Raw genomic sequence first — 8,372 nt, 5'->3', positions numbered from 1 at the left:
TTAAAATCTATCATGTGTTGTTGATACAGGCATGGGGCTAATATTGTATGCAAGCTTTCAGGTAATAATTCAATCGTGGAAATAATCGTGGAAAGAGAACAAACTTTTCAAGTTCAAGGTTCAAATCACGGTTTTGTCTGTTACTAACCAGGAAATATATTCAACCCCTGATTCCATTTTCTGACTTATAAAATCAAGTCATAACATTCACTTTGCAGAGTTGTTAGAGGGATTAAGACAAGTATGTAAAGTGTTTAGAGCAGCATTTGGTGATCAGCAAACCATAACTGGTATTGTTATTAATAAATGGCATTTTGCCCAACAGCGTTATACGTGGCAGTTCCATTTTTATCAGGCAAGAGGTTGACAGGGATCAGATGCTAACAAATTAATGAAGTTATAAGCTAGAGCAATGGGAACCCACTGCTAGGAATATTGTCACTTTTAAAATATATTCGAACAGGAAAAGAATGAAATTTTTTTCCAGCTTTACCGAAGAATGACTGACAAGCACAATTGTAAAACATTTAAAGTATTCACAGTGGTAATTTGATAGGTGTATACATTGCAAAAGGCTTTCCCGTCAACGACCTTGTTAATTAATACACCCACCACCTTATTTACTTTCTTAGTTATTTTTGGCAAGAAGGAGTAAACGACTTTTGTATGTTGAGATACAAATATTACCTATCCTCACTGGTCCTAGTGAGTGGGCAGACATTCTAAATAAGGAATAAGGCAGTTATATGAAATATGCAGAGAACTTAGAAATGCCCTGAATCTGGAAGATTCCTTGAGAGCTCTGGGAGACGGAAAACATTACCCAGTCCTGTTTGAAAAACTGCAATCAGGCAGTTTACAAAGGTGTGGGCATGCTCAAATTTCTGAAGCTTTGTAAATGACCTAAATGTCATAAAAATGAGGATAAGGAATGAAGTACACATTTTAAGAATTTTCTTTTCCTCCCACCTGCCTTAGCTAATGAAACAAAGGTTATGTTTTAATATATAAGGATAATTTTAAGAAATAACTAAATCTGCTGCTTGGGCAAGGAATGCATCTTAAAGATAGCACAGCATTGACAGGTATTTTGGACACGACTTAAATCTTTGAAGCACTTAATAGTTTCTGGCTTTAATGTCATAATCTAAATGTTCATAAGAACACACATGTAGAATGTGCTCTTAAGAAGTGATATGCCAGAAAACAGCAGGAGAGAAGTAATTTCAGGGGCCAAGCAGCCGATCATTGGACTCCTAGAGTCCATTTTACACATCAGTTAGTGACAACCTGATTAATGATATGCTCACATATAAGACAAGCCCAGGACTCCCCTGCTGCCATTGTGTGGCTGAAATGAGGACGAGGAAATAGGAGAAGGCAGAGAGAAGGGTGTGTTTATTTTCGGGGGGGCAGTCTTTCTAATGTCTTTCTGTTGTGCAGCTAATCTTTTTCTCTATGTACATTTATGAGGATTGATTGGAGTTCGAGCAGACTCAATATACTACATCAGGCCAGTTTCACCAGAGAGATAAGCTGGCCAGTGAAATTAACATGAGGAAAGACTGGCCATTTTGGGTAGAACAATGCAAGTGTCTGGTAAGAGAAGGAACGAAGCCAAGGAGACCAACGTGTGTCCTTAGGGGACTGACAGTAAGATGTGTACACTACCTCTTTCATAATTAAAGAATAGGGGGAAAAAGACCATAATCAGCCAAGTACTGGTAACATTATTATATTTCTGAATGGTATATATTATTCTATTTTCACAAAATTAATTTATTTTCACACAACTAACGTAGTCCGCTTTTAAAACACCTACAAAATAACATACAAAAATGTTCATAATGGTTACAAATAAAAATACACATAATTATTCTATTATACATAAGATACAAAGACCATTACACAAATATATGTCTGTATGTCTACATTTATATATACATACACACATTCACTATAATAAACAAAAGAACCAGAAAAAATATCCTAAATATATAAAAACTTTTTTTTTCTTCTTCAGATAATGGAATTACAGGTGGCTTTGGCTTTTTTTCTCTGATAGATACCTAAGAACAAGGGCGTGGATGTTCTCTGGATTTGGGTTCAAATCCCAGCGCCAAAATGTTCTAGCTGTGTGACCTTGGGAAAGATACCAAACTTTGCTGAATCTCATCTTTTTCTTATTTAGAAAATGAGAAACAACCTTTGCAGACAGAAGGATTTTTTTTTTTTTTGAAAGTGATTTAAGACTATGTTTGTAAAGTTCCTTGACACAGCCTGGCTTAAATTAGGTGCTCTTTCAAGGCTCATGGGTATCATCGTTCAACCTATGGAGAATTTGAATTACAATTAGAAATTTTAAGTATATTAAAAAAAATGGGAGCTTGAATAATGAAATGAGAACAGAGTGTGGGAAGGAACATGGCATTGGGATACTTGACCAGGCAGAACTCAGAGAAGGAGAGAGCGAATGCCTTCACACCATTTTTTACCCTTAAAAATCCAATCAGACACTGAGTACATGTCCAGCACCAGGGCATGAGGAAGGACAAAATCAACAAAGAGGTTTAAGCATAAGACCAAGGTTTGGGCTATCTCTCAGGATAGAGACACAATGGCCTTCTGAGGAATCAGAGTTAGTGGACATGTCACTTTACTGACAGGCGAGGCCTTATACAATTTATCTCAATTTATGCCACGATAGTTCGTTATTCCATGATAATTCCTTTGTTTCCAAAACACCCACACCAGAAGTCCCTTTCCGGTATTGCACAGAATGTACATTCCATAAATCTGTGTCACCAACCTGCATCACAACAGGTGATGACAAAATTCACAGTCCATATAGAGATTTTCCACTAATGGCATCCTGACTCCATTCTTCCTGAACAGCATGGGTTAAAAGTGTATTGCCCTCATGCAGAAAATTCTAGACTACTTTTCCCACATCTCTGCTCAGCAGGTAAGGAGGCCTCCCAGAAGTGATACCCAAAGTGGAATGCTTCAGTTACATGAAGACCTAAAAGTGGTAAGCTAATACACATCAAATGAGCAATCTAAGAATCTTGACAACGAGTTTGTTTGAAACCTTCATAACCAAAAGCAGCTCCTTGTGAAGTTTCAACATCAAAGATCAAGTTTAGAGTGGTCATATATTTATAAAATATTTTTCCTGGGGGAGTTTCCTTTCAAAGATGTTCAGGATCCCTGCTCTGATAGAGTGAATACGGAAAACAGTACATTAATTCAAGGTTATGAAGTGAACATACTGTTTAACCTCCAAGCGATATGTTAGAGGTTTTGCACATTTGCCTTGGAACTTTAGTTAAAACAAATAAATATTACTTTTAGTGAAGAGTAGTCAACTATGAAATACATACATAGTAATTTTATAACCACTCTTTCAGGATTTTTTTGTTTGTTTGTTTCTGCTTAGGTGTGAGAGGAACGAAAAAAAACAGAAAGTAAAATTTAGCAAAGTGATATGCTGATACAGAAATTGTAGTCCCGCCAAACAACCCAGATATTGCTCTGGTCCTGTGTTTACTTTTATTACCACAAACAGGTAATAAGCACCTAAATTCTTTATTCCTTCATTCACACTGTTTTCATCCACCTGCCGTGACACTTTGACCGCAAAGGAGATTTTATCAGTGACTTAGAAGAGCTAAAATAGGACTTAATCCCCTTCCCGTTTATTTTAGCTTTCTTGCTAAATTCTTTAACACTTCATTCATTCATCAACGTGTCATAAGCATAATGAAGGACTACAGTGAGCCAAACAAGGGCAAAACAAAGACTCAGGATGGAAAGAGAAGCTTTCATCTCAAGGCTTTTGTATGGATTGAGGATAAAGACAAAATACAATAAAATCAGTAGTCGCCTAACGATTTGCAAAGCGGTAGGACAGATTCAGAAGTGACTAGGATACTCTGTCTGCGACAGGGAGGAGGATAGGATGAAGCTAGGTGACCGAGCAGGAGGTGCTTCCTAAAGGAGGACTCTGGGAAGGAAATATTCTACCAGGTTAAGTAGAAGCAATTCTGATTTAAGATGGAGAATTAACCACAAGCATTTTCAACTGCAATAAGAAAGCTGGCTTTTTATTTGTCTTATTCACAAACTTACACAAATAGAGATGACTGGTAATTGCCTCAGCAGACGAGGAAGACTGGACTTCTGTCAGCTTTGGGAAAGCTTAGAAGTAGCCTAATTTGTATCAGAGTCACCAAAAGGCAAACGCATTGTTTGCACCAAATGCCCTTGGAGTTATTACGTGGAAGACTATTTGAAAGCTGTTGAAGAAGCAATTTGGGGGTGCCTCGGTGGCTAGTCAGTTAAGCATCTAACGCTTGATTTCAGCTCAGGTCATGCATGCACAGTTCATGGGTTCAAGCCCCGTGTTGAGCTCTGTGCTGACAGCGTAGAGCCTGCGTGTGATTCTCTCTCTCCCTCCTTCTCTGCCCCTCCCCTGATTGCACTCTCTATCTCAAGAAGAAGAAAGAGAAGGAGGAAGGGGAGGAGGGGAGGGAGGACGGGGAGGAGAAGCAGGAGCGGCAGCAGTAGCAAGAAGACCTTTAGATCTTCCCTTTTAACCCAGAAATTACTTCTCATTCTACCCCTGTAGGAATGTAGGTAAAACAGTGAAATTCCAGACCGAGGACACTAGGATGACTGAAGATTGAAATCATATATCGGACATAAATATTTATATGCTGAAGGTGGAGATTCCAATCTTTTTGACTCACCTGACTCAGAATACTCTCAGTCACACAGAAGATTCACTGATAAACCCTTCTTTGGGGAATCTGGCCAGTCCAGGATTTACAAAAAAAAAAAAAAAAAAAAAAAGCTGACTCCGTGGGCTGGGCCTCCAGTGAAACTGCCGAGTCAGCACAACGGATAGTGAAAGCCCCAGCTAACCCAGCAAAGTACACAGAGCTTTCACACCCTTCCTCCCTGCTACATTTTTAGATATGTTAATAGCAAAGGTTTTTAGATTTTTTTAAATTTAATTTTATTTTGAGAGAGAGCGAGAGCAAGAGAGAGAGAAAGAGAGTGTGTGTGAGCAGAGGAGGGGCAGAGAGAGAGAGAATCCCAAGCAGGCTCCACATTATCAGCACAGAGCCCAGTATAGGGCTTGAACCCATGAACCATGAGATTATGACCTGAGCCAAATTCAAGAGTCAGACACTTAACTGACTGAGCCACCCAGGAACCCCGAATTTTGAATAGAACATATGACATTAAAGATAAAGACCAAAATAAGAAAGCAAGCATATTGGAAGAAGCATAAATCATGTAAGCAAGAGAAAATACAAACAAATACAAAACAAAAACAAACAAAACCTAAGACTCATCAATTTTCATTAGCATTTTCAGAGAAATACTGCATCTATGAAAATAATAATAGGATATCATAAGAGACAAAAATACAGATTTTACAAAGTTCTTTGCAATTAAGTATATATAGTAGCAGGGGATTTAGAAAACAAAATGAGAGACAAAAGAGACAAAAGAGAGAGAAAATGGGACAAAATATAAGACTGACAAAAAATTTAGAGGGCATGTTTAAGAGGTCCAAAGTCTAAATAGTAAGAATTTCATAAAGGAAAAATTGAAGAAACTGAGAAGGGGGGAGTTTTCAAAGAATAAATTTAAGAGTTTTCTCCTAAAACAAAGAATGTGATTTAACAGTTGAAAGTACCTTATGAGCTGTCATGCAGAGGATAGAAATAGACTGATAACGATCAGACTCATCAATATAAATTCAAAAATTTCAGAAAACCAGAAAGAAAATAGGAATATCCTATACACTTCCAGAGAGAGGAGCATATCTTGGAAATTTGGAGGAAAAAATATATTTCTAATCTAGATTGTATACCCATCCCAACTATCAATCATGTGTAAGAATGTTGAGAGATAAATTTTTCCAAGATGAAGAAATTGGCAGAATATCTAAATATTTGAATGTAGAGATATTTACCTAGTAAGGAGAAGGTTTTGGTTGAAATGATGATATGTAAACACAGAATCAAAAGCAACCAATCTTTTATATAAGAGTGTATTTAGTTTGTAAGAACATTCCAAACTGTAGACTGTTTTCCAACGTCACTGTAGCATTCATTTTGCATCCCCACCAGCAATGAATGAGAGGTTCCTATAACTACACATTCTTACCAGCTTTTGAAGTAATCAATGTTCTGGATTTTAGGCATTCTGATAGGATGATTTGTAGTGATACATCATTGTTTTAACTTGTAATTCCCTAATGACATGTGAAGTTGGCATATTTTTATATACTTTTGGGCCATCTTTATAACTTCTTTAGTGAGGTGTCTTTTCAGATATTTTGCCCATTTTTATTTTTTATATATTTTTAAATGTTTATTTATTTTGAGAGAGAGAGAGAGTGTGTGTGTGTGTGTGTGTGTGTGTGTGTGTGTGTGTGTGTGTGCATGAAAGCAGGGGAGGGGCAGAGAGAGAGGGAGACAGGGAATCCCAAGTAGGCTCCTCGCTGTCAGCACAGCTCCTGACATGGGGCTTGATCTCATGAACCGTGAGATCTTGACATGAACTGAAATCAACAGTCAGATGCTTAACTGACTGAGTCACCCAGGTGCTCCGTATTTGGCCTATTTTTAAATTGGGTTGTTTTTTATTGTTAAGTTTAAGATATATATATATATATATATATATATATATATATATATGAAGCAAATTTTCTAAAAATTAGATATGTAGTTTATAAATATCTTCTCCCAGTCTACAACTGGCCTTTTCATTCTCTTACTAGTTTCTTTCACAGAGCAGGGATTTTAATTAAATAAAAATTTTAAAACTTAGGACAATTATTAATTCCTAAGGAAAACCAAATTTATGAGAAAGAATAATCACAACAAAGCTCTGCTGTCAGTAGTGTTTACACAGTCTGCTCAGTATAACCAAAGAATATTTATTTAACCTGAATTATTATGTCAATATATTAAGAGGATTGGGGGATAGAGATGTCTATGCATCTGCACATCATTGCGCCAATGAAGAAAGCTAAATCATCCTCCTCCGTTTTGAAGGATAAAGAGACGATGCTGAACATCTAACAACAAAAACATTACATTATAGTCCTATGATTAAGAGTTGTTGAGGCACACCCCATAAAAATCCATCGTAAAAGCTGAAAATGGTTGCCTCTAGAGAACAGGAAATTGAGAAAGTAAAGGATTTGAGAAACAAATTAAACATATCAAGAAGAAACTAAGAAAAGAAAAAAAGAAAAAGGAAAAAAAACCCATGTATTTTTAAGATTAAAAATCAACAAGCTTTGTAGAACTATGTTATCTTTTATATGTATAAAATTTATTGTAACTGAAACTAAATGTAACAAATGAAGATGGATATCTGTCAGTTAGAGAGAGAAGAAAGGAACGAATGATGTTCCTTGCTGGTTGACCTGTACATGAATGAACAAGGGTGGAGGTAAAAGAGGAGGAAAAATACTCTTCCAAATGTGTACAGTTAAATATGCCCAAAATAAAGATGGCTGTCTCAGTTTGGGTGTTTTCCATATGCAAACCCTGAGACAAGGATTTGAGTCTAAATGGTTTGAGAGATCGTGGGAACATTGGTAAGGAAGTGGGGAAATGATACAGGAAAGTAAGTGAAACTTGCCAATAAATGGACTCTAGTACATCAGCTACCACGGTGGTTGATGACAGTTTCATCACATGGGGGAAATTCTGGGAAACCAAGCAATGTACTGAATTATCCAAGGAATGGGACAAGGCCTGGACAAGGTCTGCTAGAAATGTGTTCAGAGAGATAGAAATTAAGCGGGGATAGTGAGTCCACACAACAAGATTAGCTTCATGTTTCTATGACTCTATACATTGAAGATACTAGTCAAATCATATAGTGTTATTTAAAATACATAGTAGTACAGTTTTCAATCACCACTGAAGCCACAATAATAACAGTTTAAGTATTTTAGTGCATACTTACTGGGAGATTCTACTACATTTTGAATTTAAACTATAACACTGAGTTCAGTGTTTATTTATAAAGGCTTATGAGCATTAACATTAAAACCGTACTTCCTGGCTAACAATAAAAAAACACAATTATTTCATTATAGGTTTTAAAAATTTAATTGAATACTACTTTCTAGCAACCATTCCAAAAGGTTGCTTCTGTAAAACAGTATGATGAGAAGGACCCGAGACTGACATCCCCTAAAAAGTAAAGTAAAATAAAGATCCTGACTCGAAGGAGAAGAGTTATTTCCTATGACAAAATTATCCTATTCTCTTTATCCTTCTTCCCCTTAGAGATGGTATCAAAGAGTACATGTGCTGATCATGCCCATATGATTT

The sequence above is a fragment of the Herpailurus yagouaroundi genome, unplaced genomic scaffold, assembly GCF_014898765.1.
Source record: "Herpailurus yagouaroundi ecotype Mexico unplaced genomic scaffold, PumYag 181, whole genome shotgun sequence".
In the NCBI taxonomy this organism is placed as follows: Eukaryota; Metazoa; Chordata; class Mammalia; order Carnivora; family Felidae; genus Herpailurus; species Herpailurus yagouaroundi.
This window is presented reverse-complemented; position numbering follows the sequence as displayed.